Consider the following 19,602-nt stretch of genomic DNA (forward strand, 5'->3'; position numbering starts at 1 on the left):
ATGCCGCTTTTTCACTGTAACGTTCTCGCTCGGGTGTGAAGTAACGCCGAGGTAAACGTCGAGATAAACCAGAATCAATGCAAACGAGACCGCAGTAAGATTAACCATTTACTGTTCACTCTTCACATTAACGCATGGTGAAAACTGTTGAAAAACAATACAGGATTGGTACAGTGTTTGTTTCCTTCTAAATATCACATTTACATTGTGAATACTTGCAAAGGTAAAACTACGATAACTACATTACATTAAAGTGCAGCATACAGTCAGAATCTAGCTGCTCCATTGGCTGCTTTAGATACACTTCAATACAAACTATCCCGACTCTTTAACTGACGAAAAGGTAAACCTTACCGACCGTCGTTACTTTTAACAGAATCGGCGTTAACATTTTAACTCGAAATATCGATTACCTAATGACTTACAGCGTTGCTTTCACTGTGTCTTTGGTGCATAGAGAGACCCTAGTCAGCGTTATGGTGGCACATGTGAGTGACCCCCACCCTTGCGTGAATTTCAAACTGGTAATTTCCCACAAGACGCGGCGAACCCGGATGTGACGTCGTCGCAGCCGCGATGTATTACAGACAAATCAATTGATTTAAACAATCCTAACTTTAACTAAAAAATGCTAACAAATTACTACGCGAAAATATTATAAACTAAATAACTGCCATAAAGGCAGCACAAGGGTAATGAAGAAAGCTTTTGGTATGCTGGCCTTTATAAATCAGAGCATTGAGTATAGGAGTTGGGATGTAATGTTAAAATTGTACAAAGCATCGGTGAGGCCAAATTTGGAGTATTGTGTACAGTTCTGGTCACCGAATTATAGGAAAGATGTCAACAAAATAGAGAGAGAAGTTATTTTACACTTATAGGCATTTGTTAGTCTCGTGAGACCATTCCTTGGAAGGTTTGCAGGGCGTAGGCCTGGGCAGGGTTGTATGGGAGACCGGCAGTTGCCCAATCTGCAAACATTTCCCTCTCCACGCCACCGATGTTGTCCAAGGGAAGTGCACTAGGACCCAAGCAGCTTGTCACTGGTGTCGTCGCAGAGCAATGTGTTGTTAAGTGCCTTGCTCAAGGGTACAACACATGGTCTCAGCTGAGGCTCAAACTAGCGACCTTCGGATCACTAGATGAATGCCCTAACCACGTGCCACGCGCTAACACTATTTTAGAACTAGAGTCCTTCATATCAAACTGTGACCGATCATTATTTCAAACAGGATAATCCATGATAACCGTTCGGATATACTTTTACAGGATAAACAAGCAAAAACAACTTTATATATATATATAGAGCCATACCAAACACACATAAATTAGAGAAATGAATTAGTAAAAATACCATAAATATGCTGAATTAAAAGGGGAAAATGAAAGACTATGGAACACGAACAGGGTATTCATTATCCCAATCGTAATATCGATAACTGATATCATTCCAAAGGCTTTACAAAATAGTATTATCAAATTAGGCCCACACGACAATGCTTCGAAAACCCACAATACTTTACACCTTCAGATCATCCACTAGACCACGCGCTAACGCAAAACAGAGGGAGAACAGAGGAGATTTACTGGAATGTTACCTGGGTTTCAGCACCTAAGTTATAGGGAAAGGTTGAACAAATTAGGTCTTTATTCTTTGGAGCGTAGAAGGTTGAGGGGGGACTTGATAGAGGTATTTAAAATTATGAGGGGGATAGATAGTGTTGACGTGGATAGGCTTTTTTCCATTGAGAGCAGGGGTGATTCAAACAAGAGGACATGAGTTGAGAGTTAAGGGGCAAAAGTTTAGGGGTAACACGAGGGGGAGCTTCTTTACTCAGAGAGTGGTAGCTGTGTGAAACGAGCTTCCAGTAGAAGTGGTAAAGGCCCGTTCGGTATTTTCATTTAAAGTAAAATTGAATAGATATATGGACAGGAAAGGAATGGAGGGTTTTGGGCTGAGTGCAGGTAGGTGGGACTAGGTGAGAGTAGGCGTTCGGCACGAACTAGAAGGGCCGAGATGGCCTGTTTCCGTGCTGTAATTGTTATATAGCTATATGGCTATAAGGGGTGGGAATCCGGGTAGAGGTTGGCAGATTGCCGGTAAATCCCTTGGACCAGATCTGCTGGGGTCCCCTTCGTACCTGTCTCCTGGGGAGGGTGATATAACCTGCATGCCGGACCCATCAACTAATGGCCTGCAGGGAGTCTCCGGGGATTATTCCTCCATTGTCGTAACTGTGGATAAGACTGATGCGACAGTGGAGTGGGAAGATATGAGTGAGGTACTCGCTGCGCAGTGTGGGTTACAAGTGCAGCCATCTATTAGAACATACGGGGAGGAAGATGAGGGATATATCTGTAGTGAGGGGTTAGAGGGACATCTCCAGACCGAGGGGTTAGAGGGGTTCAAGACTATCTCCTTTGATAGCGAGATAATGGAAATCCTCACCCCCCCCGAGAAATCCCCATTGTTATGAATCAGCAGCAATAGAGATAAATATGAGTCGAGTTTTTCTAAAATAAACAACGACATTTATTAACCTCTACTCAAATAAACATTGAACAGTAAACGATTAACTTAAACGAATGTTAACAGCGTTATGCTTCTATAGTTATCAGACAGTCGAACTTAAAGACAATTCTCAGCAGATCCCATTTAAGCCGTAAGGTGGTAATCCAATAAGTCCAAACGATTCCTGACATATTCGAGAGGAGGGGCTTCCCAATCCACCTTTAGAACAGTCGCTGAAATAAAGACGTCTCTGCTGACACAGCTCCCAGCCGAAATGCCTTGTCCGAAGTTATGACGCAGAATACGAGTTCTCAAAGTAACTGACCTTTCTGCCGGAAGTGGTCATCACACAATACCCAAACCGTGTAAGAGTTAATAAAACGCGCGTGCCATGTACGGACGGTTCTAAACGTCAGTCACACCCGTAATGCGCCGAATGCCGCTGGTTAACGCCAATCCCTCTGGGGTTCGTTCTGATTCTTCACTCTCACTCTCTCTTCATCTCCGATGGCATAACTACCAACAGTCAGTTCACACCAAAACGAAGTACGCAACAACTGCGGTCTGCACTTATATAGCAGCAGGAACATGCTATTACGTGACATTACATCACCCCACTATCATGGGAGTTTCCTGCAGGAAACCCATAGCACCCCGGGGGCCGAGTCCGCTTGGCTCCTGGAGTGGCAGGGCGGGGTCTACATGAGTCCCCTTAGCTCCAACTCTAACCATGTGGCTATCCTGTTGGCCCCAACCTTCCAGCCAGAAATCCTAAGAGTCCAAGTGTCGTGCCCGGCCGTCTGCTCCACCTGGCTGTGCGCCTGGATGGAGTACCGCTGCATTTTATCAATGTGTATGCTCCGAGGCGCGGGGTGATGCAGGCGCCCTATTCTGTCAGCTGTCCACCTTGCTGAGTTCCATCGATCGTGGGGACTGCGTCATCCTCGGGGGAGACTTCAATAGACAATAGACAATAGGTGCAGAAGTAGACCATTCGGCCCTTCGAGCCAGCACCACCATTTTGAGATCATGGCTGATCATCTACTATCAATACCCGGTTCCTGCCTTGTCCCCATATCCCTTTTTGAGAGGGTGATTTTAGATGCATATCATATTTTTACTGAGTTAAGTATTGTATGTAATTAGTTTTGCTACAATAAGTGTATGGGACATTGGAAAAAATGTTGAATTTCCCCATGGGGATAAATAAAGTATCTATCTATCTATCTATAAGATACCTATCTAGGTCCTTCTTGAAAGCATCCAGAGAATTGTCCTCCACCGCCTTCTGAGGCAGTGCATTCCAGACCCCCACAACTCACTGGGAGAAGAAGCTTTTCCTTAACTCTGTCCTAAATGACCTACCCCTTATTCTCAAACCATGCTCTCTGGTACTGGACTCTCCCAGCATCTGAAACATATTTCTTGCCTCTATCTTGTCCAATCCCTTAATAATCTTATATGTTGCAATCAGATCCCCTCTCAATCTCCTTAATTCCAGCGTGTACAAGCCCAGTCTTTCTAACCTCTCTGCATAAGACAGTCCTGACATCCCAGGAATTAACCTTGTGAATCTACGCTGCACTTCCTCTACAGCCAGGATACCCTGGAGACCAAAACTGTACACAATACTCCAGGTGTGGTCTCACCAGGGCCCTGTACAAATGCAAGAGGATTTCCTTGCTCTTGTGCTCAATTCCCTTTGTAATAAAGGCCAACATTCCATTAGCCTTCTTCACTGCCTGCTGCACTTGCTCATTCACCTTCAGAGACTGATGAACAAGGACTCCTAGATCTCTTTGTACTTCTCCCTTACCTAACTTTACACCGTTCAGATAATAATCTGCCTTCCTGTTCTTGCTCCCAAAGTGGATAACCTCACACTTATTCACATTAAACGTCATCTGCCAAGTATCTGCCCACTCACCCAGCCTATCCAAGTCACCCTGAATTCTTCTAACATTCTCATCACATGTCACACTGCCACCCAGCTTTGTATCATCAGCAAACTTGCTGATGTTATTCTCAATGCCTTCATCTAAATCGTTGACGTAAATTGTAAACAGCTGTGGTCCTAATACCCTCTGGCACCCCACTAGTCACCACCTGCCATTCCGAGAAACACCCATTCACCGTTACCCTTTGCTTTCTATCTGCCAACCAGTTTTCTATCCATGTCAATGCCTTCCCCCCGATGCCCTGAGCTTTGATTTTACCCACCAATCTTCTATGTGGGACCTTATCAAATGCCTTCTGAAAATCGAGGTACACTACATCCACTGGATCTCCCTTGTCTAACTTCCTGGTTACATCCTCGAAAAACTCCAATAGATTAGTCAAGCATGATTTACCCTTGGTAAATCCATGCTGGCTCGGCCCAATCCTATCACTGCTATCTAGATATGCCACTATTTCATCTTTAATAATGGATTCTAGCATCTTCCCCACTACTGATGTTAGGCTGACAGGTCGATAGTTCTCTGTTTTCTCTCTCCCTCCTTTCTTATAAAGTGGGATAACATTAGCCATTCTCCAATCCTCAGGAACTGATCCTGAATCTAAGGATATTTGAAAATGATTACCAATGTATCCGCAATTTCCAGGGCCACCTCCTTTAGTACCCTAGGATGCAGACCATCTGGACCTGGGGATTTGTCAGCCATCAGTCCCATCAGTCTACTCATCACCGCTTCCTTCCTAATGTCAATCTGTTTCATTTCCTCTGTTACCCTATGCCCTTGGCCCATCCATACATCTGGGAGATTGCTTGTGTCTTCCTTAGTGAAGACAGATCTAAAGTACTTATTAAATTCTTCTGCCATTTCTCTGTTTCCCATAACAATTTCACCCAATTCATTCTTCAAGGGCCCAACATTGTTCTTAACTATCTTCTTTCTCTTCACATACCTAAAAAAGCTTTTGCTATCCTCCTTTATATTCCTGGCTAGCTTGCATTCATACCTCATTTTTTCTCCCCGTATTGTCTTTTTAGTGAAGTTCTGTTGTTCCTTAAAAATTTCCCAATCATCGGTCCTCCCACTCACCTTAGCTCTGTCATACTTCCTTTTTTTTTAATGCTATGCAATCTCTGACTTCCTTTGTCATCCACTGTGCTCATTCCCCTACTTTGAATCCTTCCTGCTCCGGGGGATGAACTGATTTTGCACCTTGTGCATTATTCCCAAGAATACCTGTCATTGCTGTTCCACTGTCTTTTCTGCTAGGATATCCGTCCAGTTAACTTTGGCCAGCTCCTCCCTCATGGCTCCATAGTCTCCTTTGTTCAACTGCAACACTGACACCTCCGAGCTGCCCTTACTTCAACTGTACCCTTGAGGTGGAGGACCGCTCGGGCCTCAAACACGACCCAGCATCGGCAAAAAAAATTAAAGGAGCTGGTCGGCTCCTTTGACTTGGTGGACTGCTGGCGAAATCTTCATCCCAACTCAAGCTCTTTCTCGAGGAGATCTAGAGAGGGAGGGTTCCCTGATAGACCGCCTGTATATCTCTCGGGCTTACGACTCCCGCGGGTTGGCGTCCTCCATGCGGCCGGTGTCGTATTCGGATCATCACCTTGTGTGGATGGAATTTACTCCTCTGCACCCTCGGGTGGGATACGGGTATTGGCACTTTAACAACAGGCTGCTGGAGTACAGCCGATTCCGGGATTCATTCCGTGCGTTCTGGGCCACCTGGAGAGAGACACAGAGAGAGTTCTGCTCCCTCCGGCTGTGGTGGGATGTGGGCACATCCGGTTTTTATGTCGGGATTACACTAGGGGGTCGACAAAGAGGCGGGGCTCTGAGATTGAGTGGCTTGAGGGAGCGTTGCTTGACCTAGAGTCCAGAATTGGTCCAACCGCTGGGGACCAAATTTTATGGCAGGAATTCTGGAGAACAGGGACGCAATAAGGAATCTGCAGCTCCAGCAGTCCCGAGGGGCGTACGTGAGGTCTCGGATACAAATGCTCCAGGTTTTGGATCGTGGCTCACCTTCGTCTACTCTTTGGAGAAGTTGCAGATAGTAGAGTTACTGGCTGCTGATGGTATTGGAGTATAAAAGTTGAAATTGTTTGCTGTGTAACCAAAACTATGTAGTCAGCTTTGAATTTGCTATTTGCTAGAGAATGAAATCTTAAGAATGTAGAAGACAATGGTGTGTTAATAAGAGGCAGCTAAGAGATGTGGATTATGTAGTTTGAGTTTGCTATTTGCTATGCATGTTTCCAATTTAGTAGGAGAATGAAATCTTAAGAATGTAGAAAACAATGGTGTGTTAATGAGAGGTAGCTAAGAGATGTAGATTAGAACATGATTAAGTCAATGGGTAGAAACGATAGTGGCGGATGTACGTGTGGTACGCAACTATAGACTGATTGCATATGCTAATGCAACTAAGCCAGGAGATTGCTATAAAACATGCTATGTCCAAGGATCGGTGGGCAATCAGCGACTAGCTCAATGACTGTCTCAGCTTTGATTTGCAAATTAAAGTTTAATACTTCTTGAAGAATCTTCTGCGTCTCCTGGTCGTTTGTGGGGTACGAAAAACCACGACGAAATTGGCGACCGCGGCAGGACCGGAAAGAGACCCGCGGAAAGGAAACGGCAGATTGGGGACACCTCCCAGTCCTCTAGGGACCCCCACAAGGCTAGCAGAATTAATGGTGCACCCAAACAAAAGGTAAGCGCTTTTTGCGACAATTTGGACTAAGAATTCTTTTGGCTTTGGGGAGGTCTTGGAGTCTCAGAAGTGTGGAACCACTACCGAAGGGTCTCCCCGGTCCAAAGAATTTGGCAGAATTGGGAGTTCACAGGAGGCTCAGAGGATTGATCAAGAACACTGCAGTGAGGGTAAGTACAAATAAGCTAATAAGAAGTTAAGTGAAGAAAAATTCCACGTGGTGTTGGTAAGTTCCTGTGGATACCGCTTCGTATGAAACGAAGGTCTGAACGGGCAGGGAAAGGAAAAATAGAGAAAATCCTCGTGGATACCGCCTTAAGAGATAAGGGTCTGAATAAACGAGGTGCAGAGAGAAAAGTTCTGTGGATACCGCTCTGAATAGAGGTCTGTACGGGCAGAACAGAATAGGAAACAAGGACAGTCCAATATATAGTTTAAAGCGCTGGTAGATAGGCGATAGACTAGGCATAGCATTAGAGTAAATAATATTATCCAGTAAATGAACTGTGAATCTCTGAAATACCTTAAAAAGAGAGAACAACATGACAAGTAAAGGAACGGCAGTAGAGATTCTGAGCAAAAAAATCCCGGTAAATAAATATGAGATCACAAAAACTTCAGAAAAATGGGAAAAGAGAACCAAAAACCTGGTCACAAAATGGCCAAGAGAAGGAACGTTTGATGTAAGCTTGTGCGAAGAAATGGAGGCACTAATTAAAAAGTACAAACCAAAAGATAAATCTAAGAAAAGAGGGGCAAAAAAGAGAACGAGAAAAAACTCTTCAGAACGGAGGGAGAAAGGCTGAGGAGGACAGGTGGAATATTGATTACAAGCGAGGAAGACACTAAGGTGCTGGAGAAACAGCCTGTTAGAGAGAGAGGAAGGTACAGTGAGAAGCTGGCTTCAGCTCCGTACCCGGATGCGAAAGAAACAGAAAGCCCCCTCCCTATAATGAGGAAAGATCCGCTAAGCAGTGCCCCCTGCTGACGGGAATAGTAAACATGCATGGAGAAGTACGAGTAAGGATCATGAGAAGTCCCTGCCACAGGTGTACAGACACGGACAGGAAGAAAGAGAAGGTGACTCATTGGAGGAGCAAGAGTTAAGTGGAGAGAGAGAGGATGCGAGAATTTGTGGGGAAGAGGTAGGAGGCAGAAGCCTAGAAGAGCAGAAGGAGGCGGTAGGGGAGCGACTTGCGGAAGTAGAGAGAGAGCCAGATAAGTTACTGAGAGGGGATTGCCAGAAGAGATGCGAAAAATACTCCAGGGGCCAATCAAATATTGAATCAAGACAGAAAGGAAGGACTGCACAGGGAGACCGAGGGAAGAGCAGAACCCCGGAGACATTTATGTGGGAGGCAGTAAAGACATACCCTGAGACAGAAGGGGAGTCAGGTGAGGAGGAGAGCCAGGGCAGGTGGGAAGAAGGAGGAAGAATGATGCCGTTGTTAGTTAAAGGATCAGGACAAGTGCAGTATATCCCTTGGGGATCCCAGGACCTAGAAGGACTGAAAAACACTCTGCCCAATCTACATGAAGGAGCAGGGAAATGGATTAGAGCCTTTGAAGAAGAAACGGCGGGACGATTATTGGCTCTGGGAGATTTGAAGGCACTATTGATAAGGTTGATGGGAACCTCCAAGTTTAACGAACTAATGGAAATGGCTGGCATAGTAAACTCGAATGACCCGAGAACTGATGGAGACGGGTTTGACAGAGTGAGGCAGAGGGTATGGCAGGCCCTCAGGAAGCTTTACGCACCCAAAGTGGACCCCAAAGCCTTAAAAGGGGATCAACTGGGAGACACTGAAAAACCAGTTGAAAAGGTGGAGACTGGAGACTGAGCAAGAGGTGGAAAATAACTTATTTATCACCACATTGTTCCGACATAGCATTTTGGATGCAATGCCTCTGCAAGTAAAATCCAAACTGGAGGAAGTGGTTGGGCTGACGTCAATGACCCCACAAGAATTTAGAGACCACGTAGTCCAGGCGGTTGAGAAATACCGGATAGACAAACGAAGGTTGGCTGAGCAGCAGGAAGAGGTGCAAAGGAAGTTAATACAAATGCAGCTCGAAGAACTCAAAAAGAAGGAAAAAGAGAAAAGCAAAAAGATGCTGCCAGCAACCAGCGGTCCGCGTACAGCCATCGAACTGGAAGAAGCACCACTATATGGAGGAACCGATCATACTGTAAGACAAGGGCCAGAAAACCCCATGCCAATAATCGTCTTTGGAGGAGCATTCCCACAAATGCCCTATCAGGAACAGACTAAATTCAAACAGCCCAGACAGGACTGGAAGTCCCAAGGAGGGGGACAGAGGAGCTATGGGCAGAGGGGACCAGTGAGGAAACAGGGGAAAAGAGAGGTAGCGAGATTGTGCTGGGGATGTAATCAGCCAGGTTACATGAGAAGAGATTGTCTGTTTACACCATGGCCTGTCACACACCAGCAGGAACCGATAAGAAGGGAACTACAGTTTAGCCAAGGACCAGCCCACACAGGCCCAAGCGGACCTGTGAACCCCTATGCGAGGTATTAGGGGTGCCCCGAGAACTCGAGTGGGAAGGGACATTACCCAATGATAACAAGGGAGGCAGATGAGGAACCATTGTTCAGGTTATGTTAGAAGGGCAACTGACACCAATGATGATAGATACTGGAGCCACGTACACTTGCGTACAGCCACAGTATGCCCTTCACCTTCCCATGTCAGGAAAGTTTATTAAGACGGTAGGGTTCTCGGGGAAAACACAGTTGACTCAGTGCACGGCTCCAGTGCGGTTGAGAATGGGAAATAAAGGAATTGTTTTGCCGGTGCTAGTATTTAAAGGAACTCTGATTAATTTGTTAGGCAGAGATGCCTTATTGAAACTGGAATTAAAATTAGAATGCACCAGAAATGGGCTGAGTGTGGAAAGAGCAGGGGCTCAATTGATAGTGCGAGAAGACAAGAAGGCTAATGTCTTTTGGATAGGAGACATCGCAGATCAGATTCAGGAAACCTGGGAGAAATGGAAAAAGGGCGTGCAGGCTATATTACCCAGGGCTGTAATGCCCAAATCTGAGCTACATTGTACAGTGATTTTTGACGAGACTCAGAACAAGGAGTTAGAGGAGAGATGGCACCTGGAGGCATGTACCCAACAGCACCTGGAAGGGGAGGCTGTGATAATTGGAAAGCAAGGGGCAGCTTTACAAGTTAAGTGGAACACCTTTTTAGAAAAATCGTACAGGACACCGGAGGCTGCGCCCCACATAACGTTGTTGGTAAACAAGGGAGATCAGACTAAAGACTTAGGACCCTTAGTTAAGAGTGCTGAAACCGTAACAGTGTGGAGGAAAATAATGCCAGAGGTGTGGATATCAGAAGACAACAATTGCATTAAAATAATGGTAAGTGTAGATATGATAGGGACAATGAGAGAGGTCGAAATAACTCCCCAACCACATCTGCCCTTGCTGGGAAAGGAAAGAGGTCAGCAGAAAGATAAAGGTTAGATGAGTTGCCGTCTATTCTGTGGTCGCAGCATGACATGGACGTAGGGAAAATAAAAACAGCTAGTCCGGTGGAAATAAAGCTGAAAAGGGGAGCAATTCCACCCAGGAGACCACAATACCCTCTAAGACCAGAAGCAGAAGAGGGAAGAGCATCGACAGTGCAGGGGTTGCTTGAAATAGGAGTGCTTAAAAGAACAAACAGTCTATGCAATACCCCGTTGCTGCCGATCTCAAAAAGCAGATAAATCTAAGTGGAGATTGGTGCATGATTTGCAAGCGGTAAATAATGTGGTAGAGGACTGGCCAGCGGTAGTCCCCAACCCACACACGCTTTTGACTAATGTTCCACCAGAAGCAAGTTACTTTTCAGTGATTGATTTGTGTTTGGCTTTCTTTAGCATTCCTCTAGCCGATCAGTGTCAGTGTTTGTTTGCATTTACTTACAGAGGTGCTCAGTATACCTATACCAGAATGCCGCAAGGATTTAAACATTCACCACACATTTTTAATCAGGTATTGAAGGCAGACCTAGAGGGCATGCCATTGGAAAGTACATTGTTACAGTATGTAGATGACCTGTTGATTTGCTCCCACAGCGAGGAACAGTGTGAGCAGGACACTATAACTCTGTTAGAGAAGCTAGCGCACGGAGGACATAAAGTATCCAAAAAGAAACTGCAATTTTGCACGCAGCAAGTGGAATACTTAGGCAGGGTAATTTCCAAGGGAGTGAAGGCGATAGCACCAGATCAGATTGAGGCAATAACTAAGGCCCCCAAACCCCAGACTGTAGGGCAGATGATGACGTTTTTGGGAATGGCAGGGTACAGCTCAGATTGGATAGGAGAATATGCTGAGATTGTGGCACCTTTGAGAAAGATAATGAAAGAAGCAGGACATACCAATTTGAAGAACAGCTTACAGTGGAATGGAGAGGCGGAGATAGCTTTCAATACTATTAAGCAGGAATTGCAGTCAGCACCAGCATTAGCTTTGCCTGACTACGAGAAGGTTTTTCATTTGTATGTATCCAACCGACAGGAGGGTTATGTCACAGCGGTTCTAACACAAGAAACAGGCACAGGAAAAGCAAAGCAGCCGATAGCATACTACAGTACGAGACTAGATGAGGTGGCTCAGGGGTATCCACCCTGTTATTAGGGATTGGCGGCGCTGTACTATGTATATGGAAAGGCATCATCTGTAACCCTGGGCTATCCTGTGACTCTGTACACACACCACAAAGTAGCAGAATTGCTAGAAAAGGGGAAATTTGTGCTGACGCCGGCCAGGATAGCAGCGTATCAGATGCTATTGAAATTTCCAGACATAACTATACAGAGATGCACTACCAGTAATATAGCCGATTTTGTCCCTTTGGACTATGAAGGAGAACCCCATGATTGTGTAGGGAAGACGATGGCATTTGCCAAATTGAGAGCAGATTTACGGTCAGAACCACTAGAAGATGCAGATAAAAAGGTTCTGTTCGTAGATGGCTCTTGTTATAGGGATTATGATGGAAATCACGCAGGGTTCTCGGTAGTGCAGCAGGATCAGTCGAGCTATAAGATTATTAGGATGGAGCCATGTCCCCAACCGTGTTCCGCCTAACTAGTGGAAATCAAAGCCTTGACAGCTGTGTGTGAAATGATGGAAGGTGAGAAAGTAGACATCTATACTGATTCGGCATATGCTCATGGAGTATGCCATTTGTTCGGGGCAGTGTGGAAGCAGAGAGGTTTTAAAAAAGGTAATGGAGATCCCATACAACATTGTCAGCAAATTCTAGTCTTAATAAAAGCCATAATGAAACCTAAAGCATTGGCTATAGTAAAATGCCAGGCACATAAAAAGGGAAATGATGTAATAACAAAAGGAAATCAAGCTGCGGACGAGGCAGCCAGAAAAGCGTCTGGGTGTACATCAGCTGTCATTGCCCCCCAGGTAAGCCTAACTCCAGAACCTGAGGTAGAGGACGTAATTGAAATACAAGGTAAGGCAACTTTGGCAGAACAGACAATGTGGAGAAAAAGGGGGGCCAAGCAGAACCCGGAAGGCTTGTGGAACACGGAAGACGGTTTGTTAGTTGCACCCACCCCTCTACTGACGATTCTGATTTCAGAAGCGCATGGGATGGACCATTGTGCAAGGGTGGAAGTGATAAAGAAAATAAAGAAGGATGGTTTTTGGTCACCTTATTTACAGGCTTCAGTGGACTTTGTCTTGTCACAGTGCGAGGTATGCGTACAGAATAATGTTCGGAAGGGAATTACAACCCCAATAGGTCACATTCCTGTACCTGAAGGACCATTTAAACATCTAGTGATCGATTACGTAGACATGATAAAGACAGTGAGAGGGAAAAGATACATGCTGGTAGTAATTGATCGATTTAGCAGATGGGTGGAGGCGGTACCTTCAAGAGATCAAGGGGCAAAGACAGTGGTAAAATTTCTGACAAATGAAGTGATCCCAAGGTTTAGAATACCTACAGAAGTTAGCTCAGACAATGGTTCAGCTTTTATCCAGAAAGTGGTCAAACTGGTACTACAGGCGCTGAGGATAAAGCAAAGATTTGGATGTGTATACCACCCTCAGTCGCAGGGCATGGTAGAGAGAATTAATGGAACGCTGAAAGCCAAACTAAACAAAATTTGTGCAGACACTAAACTTAATTGGGTCGATGCTTTACCGTTAGCATTGATGAGTTACCGCATGCAAACTAATCGAGTGACATGCCTGACATCGCATGAGATGCTCACTAGGAAGCTATCATACCTGTGATAGGGGTAAGCAAAAATGTTGAATGGATAAACTATATATACTACAATCAACAGAGATTCATCAACTACACTGACGATGCGCTGGAGGCGTTAGGGCAACAGCTGGATGCAACTAGCAGGGTGGCATGGCAACACAGACAGGTACTGGATTGGCTTTTGGCAGAAAAAGGGTGTGTGTGTGTAATGTTTGGAGAACAATGCTGCACTTTCATACCAAACAATACTAGCCCAGAAGGGTCTTTCACCAGAGCAATGAATAAATTAAAGAATCTGCGGACGGAGGTCAAACAGAATGCAGGATTTGAACATCAGTTCTTTGATTGGTTGGAAAGTAGACTCGGAGGATGGGGAGCATGGCTGACTAAAATCGCAATAACTGTCAGTATTATATTGTTGAGCTGTGCGCTTGTGCTGTGCTGTTTTCTTCCTTGTCTCAAATCTCTTGTAGTGCGTGCTGCAACCAAACAATTTCCAATGCTCGTGGCAATTACTGAAGCAAGCTTAGTGGAGAAAGAAACACCGAAAATGTATTGTTACAGCCTACAATACCTGCAGGATGAACAGGAGCAAAACGACAGTGTGGGATTAGATTGTAAGGGCTGCTGAGTCTTTTTCCCTGTCTCAGATACAAAGGGACAGGTTTTTGGCTCAGCGGCCCAGGGTAACAGGAAGAGAATACTTTGAGGTCTTGGCGCAGAAAATTATAGTTTAACCCAAGATTTGGGAATAAGTGCTTGAATTTATTGGGGCTTTTGTGCGCAGACTCAGTCTTTTCTCCTCTGGGTCTCAAAGGGGGGATATATTGGAGTATAAAAATTGAGATTATTTGCTGTGTAACCAAAACTATGTAGTCAGCTTTGAAACTTGCTATTTGCTATGCATGTACCCAATTTAGTAGGAGAATGAAATTTTAAGAATGTAGAAGACAACGGTGTTTTAATAAGAGGAAGCTAAAAGATGTAGATTATGTAGTCTGAGTTTGCTATTTGCTATGCTTGTTCCCAATTTAGTAGGAGAATGAAATCTTAAGAATGTAGAAGACAATGGTGTGTTAATGAGAGGTAGCTAAGAGATGTAGATTAGAACATGATTAAGTCAATGGGTAGAAACAATAGTGGCGGATGTACGTGTGGTACGCAACTATAGACTGATTGCATATGCTAATGCAACTAAGCCAGGAGATTGCTATAAAACATGCTATGTCCAAGGATCGGTGGGCAATCAGCGACTAGCTCAATGACTGTCTCAGCTTTGATTTGCAAATTAAAGTTTAATACTTCTTGAAGAATCTTCTGCGTCTCCTGGTCGTTTGTGGGGCACGAAAAACCACGACGAAATTGGCGACCGCGGCAGGACCGGAAAGAGACCCGCGGAAAGGAAACGGCAGATTGGGGACGCTTCCCAGTCCTCTAGGGACCCCCACAAGGCTAACAGAATTAATGGTGCACCCAAACAAAAGGTAAGCGCTTTTTGCGACAATTTGGACTAAGAATTCTGTTGGCTTTGGGGAGGTCTTGGAGTCTCAGAAGTGTGGAACCACTACCGAAGGGTCTCTCCGGTCCAAAGAATCTGGCAGAATTGGGAGTTCACAGGAGGCTCAGAGGATTGATCAAGAACACTGCAATGAGGGTAAGTACAAATAAACTAATAAGAAGTTAAGTGAATTAAAATTCCACGTGGTGTTGGTAAGTCCCTGTGGATACCGCTTCGTATGAAACGAAGGTCTGAACGGGCAGGGAAAGGAAAAATAGAGAAAATCCTCGTGGATACCGCCTTAAGAGATAAGGGTCTGAATAAACGAGGTGCAAAGAGAAAAGTTCTGTGGATACCGCTCTGAATAGAGGTCTGTACGGGCAGAACAGAATAGGAAACAAGGACAGTCCAATATATCGTTTAAAGCGCTGGTAGATAGGCGATAGACTAGGCATAGAATTAGAGTAAATAATATTATCCAGTAAATGAACTGTGAATCTCTGAAATACCTTAAAAAGAGAGAACAACATGACAAGTAAAGGAACGGCAGTAGAGATTCTGAGCAAAAAAAATCCCGGTAAATAAATATGAGATCAGAAAAACTTCAGAAAAATGGGAAAAGAGAACCAAAAACCTGGTCATAAAATGGCCAAGAGAAGGAACGTTTGATGTAAGCTTGTGCGAAGAAATGGAGGCACTAATTAAAAAGTACAAACCAAAAGATAAATCTAAGAAAAGAGGGGCAAAAAAGAGAACGAGAAAAAACTCTTCAGAACGGAGGGAGAAAGGCTGAGGAGGACAGGTGGAATATTGATTACAAGCGAGGAAGACACTAAGGTGCTGGAGAAACAGCCTGTTAGAGAGAGAGGAAGGTACAGTGAGAAGCTGGCTTCAGCTCCGTACCCGGATGCGAAAGAAACGGAAAGCCCCCTCCCTATAATGAGGAAAGATCCGCTAAGCAGTGCCCCCTGCTGACGGGAACAGTAAACATGCAGGGAGAAGTACGAGTAAGGATCATGAGAAGTCCCTGCTACAGGTGTACAGACACGGACAGGAAGAAAGAGAAGGTGACTCATTGGAGGAGCAAGAGTTAAGTGGAGAGAGAGAGGATGCGAGAATTTGTGGGGAAGAGGTAGGAGGCAGAAGCCTAGAAGAGCAGAAGGAGGCGATAGGGGAGCGACTTGCGGAAGTAGAGAGAGAGCCAGATAAGTTACTGAGAGCGGATTGCCAGAAGAGATGCGAAAAATACTCCAGGGGCCAACCAAGTATTGAATCAAGACAGAAAGGAAGGACTCCACAGGGAGACCGAGGGAAGAGCAGAACCCCGGAGACATTTATGTGGGAGGCAGTAAAGACATACCCTGAGACAGAAGGGGTGTCAGGTGAGGAGGAGAGCCAGGGCAGGTGGGAAGAAGGAGGAAGAATGATGCCGTTGTTAGTTAAAGGATCAGGACAAGTGCAGTATATCCCTTGGGGATCCCAGGACCTAGAAGGGCTGAAAAACACTCTGCCCAATCTACATGAAGGAGCAGGGAAATGGATTAGAGCCTTTGAAGAAAAAACGGCGGGACGATTATTGGCTCTGGGAGATTTGAAGGCACTATTGATAAGGTTGATGGGAACCTCCAAATTTAACGAACTAATGGAAATGGCTGGCATAGTAAACTCGAACGACCCGAGAACTGATGGAGACGGGTTTGACAGAGTGAGGCAGAGGGTATGGCAGGCCCTCAGGAAGCTTTACGCACCCAAAGTGGACCCCAAAGCCTTAAAAGGGGATCGACTGGGAGACACTGAAAAACCAGTTGAAAAGGTGGAGACTGGAGACTGAGCAAGAGGTGGAAAATAACTTATTTATCACCACATTGTTCCGACATAGCATTTTGGATGCATTGCCTCTGCAAGTAAAATCCAAACTGGAGGAAGTGGTTGGGCTGACGTCAATGACCCCACAAGAATTTAGAGACCACGTAGTCCAGGCGGTTGAGAAATACCGGATAGACAAACCAAGGTTGGCTGAGCAGCAGGAAGAGGTGCAAAGGAAGTTAATACAAATGCAGCTCGAAGAACTCAAAAAGAAGGAAAAAGAGAAAAGCAAAAAGATGCTGCCAGCAACCACCGGTCCGCGTACAGCCATCGAACTGGAAGAAGCACCACTATATGGAGGTTATATATTTATATATTATTAATGCTTTTTGAGCTAGTGATTTAGATGCATATCATATTATTACTGAGTTAAGTATTGTATTGTATGTAATGAGTTTTTGCTACAACAAGTGTACGGGACATTGGAAAAAAAATGCTGAATTTCCCCATGGGGATGAATAAAGTATCTATCTATCTATCTATCTATCTATCTACTGTAAGACAAGGGCCAGAAAACCCCATGCCAATAATCGTCTTTGGAGGAGCATTCCCACAAATGCCCTATCAGGAACAGACTAAATTCAAACAGCCCAGACAGGACTGGAAGTCCCAAGGAGGGGGACAGTGGAGCTATGGGCAAAGGGGACCAGTGAGGAAACAGGGGAAAAGAGAGGTAGCGAGATTGTGCTGGGGATGTAATCAGCCAGGTTACATGAGAAGAGATTGTCTGTTTACACCATGGCCTGTCACACACCAGCAGGAACCGATAAGAAGGGAACTACAGTTTAGCCAAGGACCAGCCCACACAGGCCCAAGCGGTACTGTGAACTCCTATGCGAGGTATTAGGGGTGCCCCGAGAACTCGAGTGGGAAGGGACATTACCCAGTGATAACAAGGGAGGCAGATGAGGAACCCATTGTTCAGGTTATGTTAGAAGGGCAACTGACACCAATGATGATAGATACTGGAGCCACGTACACTTGTGTACAGCCACAGTATGCCCTTCTCCTTCCCATGTCAGGAAAGTTTATTAAGACGGTAGGGTTCTTAGGGAAAACACAGTTGACTCAGTGCATGGCTCCAGTGCGGTTGAGAATGGGAAATAAAGGAATTGTTTTGCCGGTGCTAGTATTTAAAGGAACTCTGATTAATTTGTTAGGCAAAGATGCCTTATTGAAACTGGAATTAAAATTAGAATGCACCAGAAATGGGCTGAGTGTGGAAAGAGCAGGGGCTCAATTGATAGTGCGAGAAGACAAGAAGGCTAATGTCTTTTGGATAGGAGACATCGCAGATCAGATTCAGGAAACCTGGGAGAAATGGAAAAAGGGCGTGCAGGCTATATTACCCAGGGCTGTAATGCCCAAATCTGAGCTACATTGTACAGTGATTTTTGACGAGACTCAGAACAAGGAGTTAGAGGAGAGATGGCACCTGGAGGCATGTACCCAACAGCACCTGGAAGGGGAGGCTGTGATAATTGGAAAGCAAGGGGCAGCTTTACAAGTTAAGTGGAACACCTTTTTAGAAAAACCGTACAGGACACCGGAGGCTGCGCCCCACATAACGTTGTTGGTAAACAAGGGATATCAGACTAAAGACTTAGGGCCCTTAGTTAAGAGTGCTGAAACCGTAACAGTGTGGAGGAAAATAATGCCAGAGGTGTGGATATCAGAAGACAACAATTGCATTAAAATAATGGTAAGTGTAGATATGATAGGGACAATGAGAGAGGTCGAAATAACTCCCCAACCACATCTGCCCTTGCTGGGAAAGGAAAGAGGCCAGCAGAAAGATAAAGGTTAGATGAGTTGCCGTCTATTCTGTGGTCACAACATGACACGGACGTAGGGAAAATAAAAACAGCTAGTCCGGTGGAAATAAAGCTGAAAAGGGGAGCAATTCCACCCAGGAGACCACAATACCCTCTAAGACCAGAAGCAGAAGAGGGAAGAGCATCGACAGTGCAGGGGTTGCTTGAAATAGGAGTGCTTAAAAGAACAAACAGTCTATGCAATACCCCGTTGCTGCCGATCTCAAAAGCAGATAAATCTAAGTGGAGATTGGTGCATGATTTGCAAGCGGTAAATAATGTGGTAGAGGACTGGCCAGCGGTAGTCCCCAACCCACACACGCTTTTGACTAATGTTCCACCAGAAGCAAGTTACTTTTCAGTGATTGATTTGTGTTTGGCTTTCTTTAGCATTCCTCTAGCCGATCAGTGTCAGTGTTTGTTTGCATTTACTTACAGAGGTGCTCAGTATACCTATACCAGAATGCCGCAAGGATTTAAACATTCACCACACATTTTTAATCAGGTATTGAAGGCAGACCTAGAGGGCATGCCATTGGAAAGTACATTGTTACAGTATGTAGATGACCTGTTGATTTGCTCCCACAGCGAGGAACAGTGTGAGCAGGACACTATAACTCTGTTAGAGAAGCTAGCGCACGGAGGACATAAAGTATCCAAAAAGAAACTGCAATTTTGCACGCAGCAAGTGGAATACTTAGGCAGGGTAATTTCCAAGGGAGTGAAGGCGATAGCACCAGATCAGATTGAGGCAATAACTAAGGCCCCCAAACCCCAGACTGTAGGGCAGATGATGACGTTTTTGGGAATGGCAGGGTACAGCTCAGATTGGATAGGAGAATATGCTGAGATTGTGGCACCTTTGAGAAAGATAATGAAAGAAGCAGGACATACCAATTTGAAGAACAGCTTACAGTGGAATGGAGAGGCGGAGATAGCTTTCAATACTATTAAGCAGGAATTGC

Source organism: Hemitrygon akajei, unplaced genomic scaffold, assembly GCF_048418815.1.
Source record: "Hemitrygon akajei unplaced genomic scaffold, sHemAka1.3 Scf000045, whole genome shotgun sequence".
NCBI lineage: Eukaryota > Metazoa > Chordata > Chondrichthyes > Myliobatiformes > Dasyatidae > Hemitrygon > Hemitrygon akajei.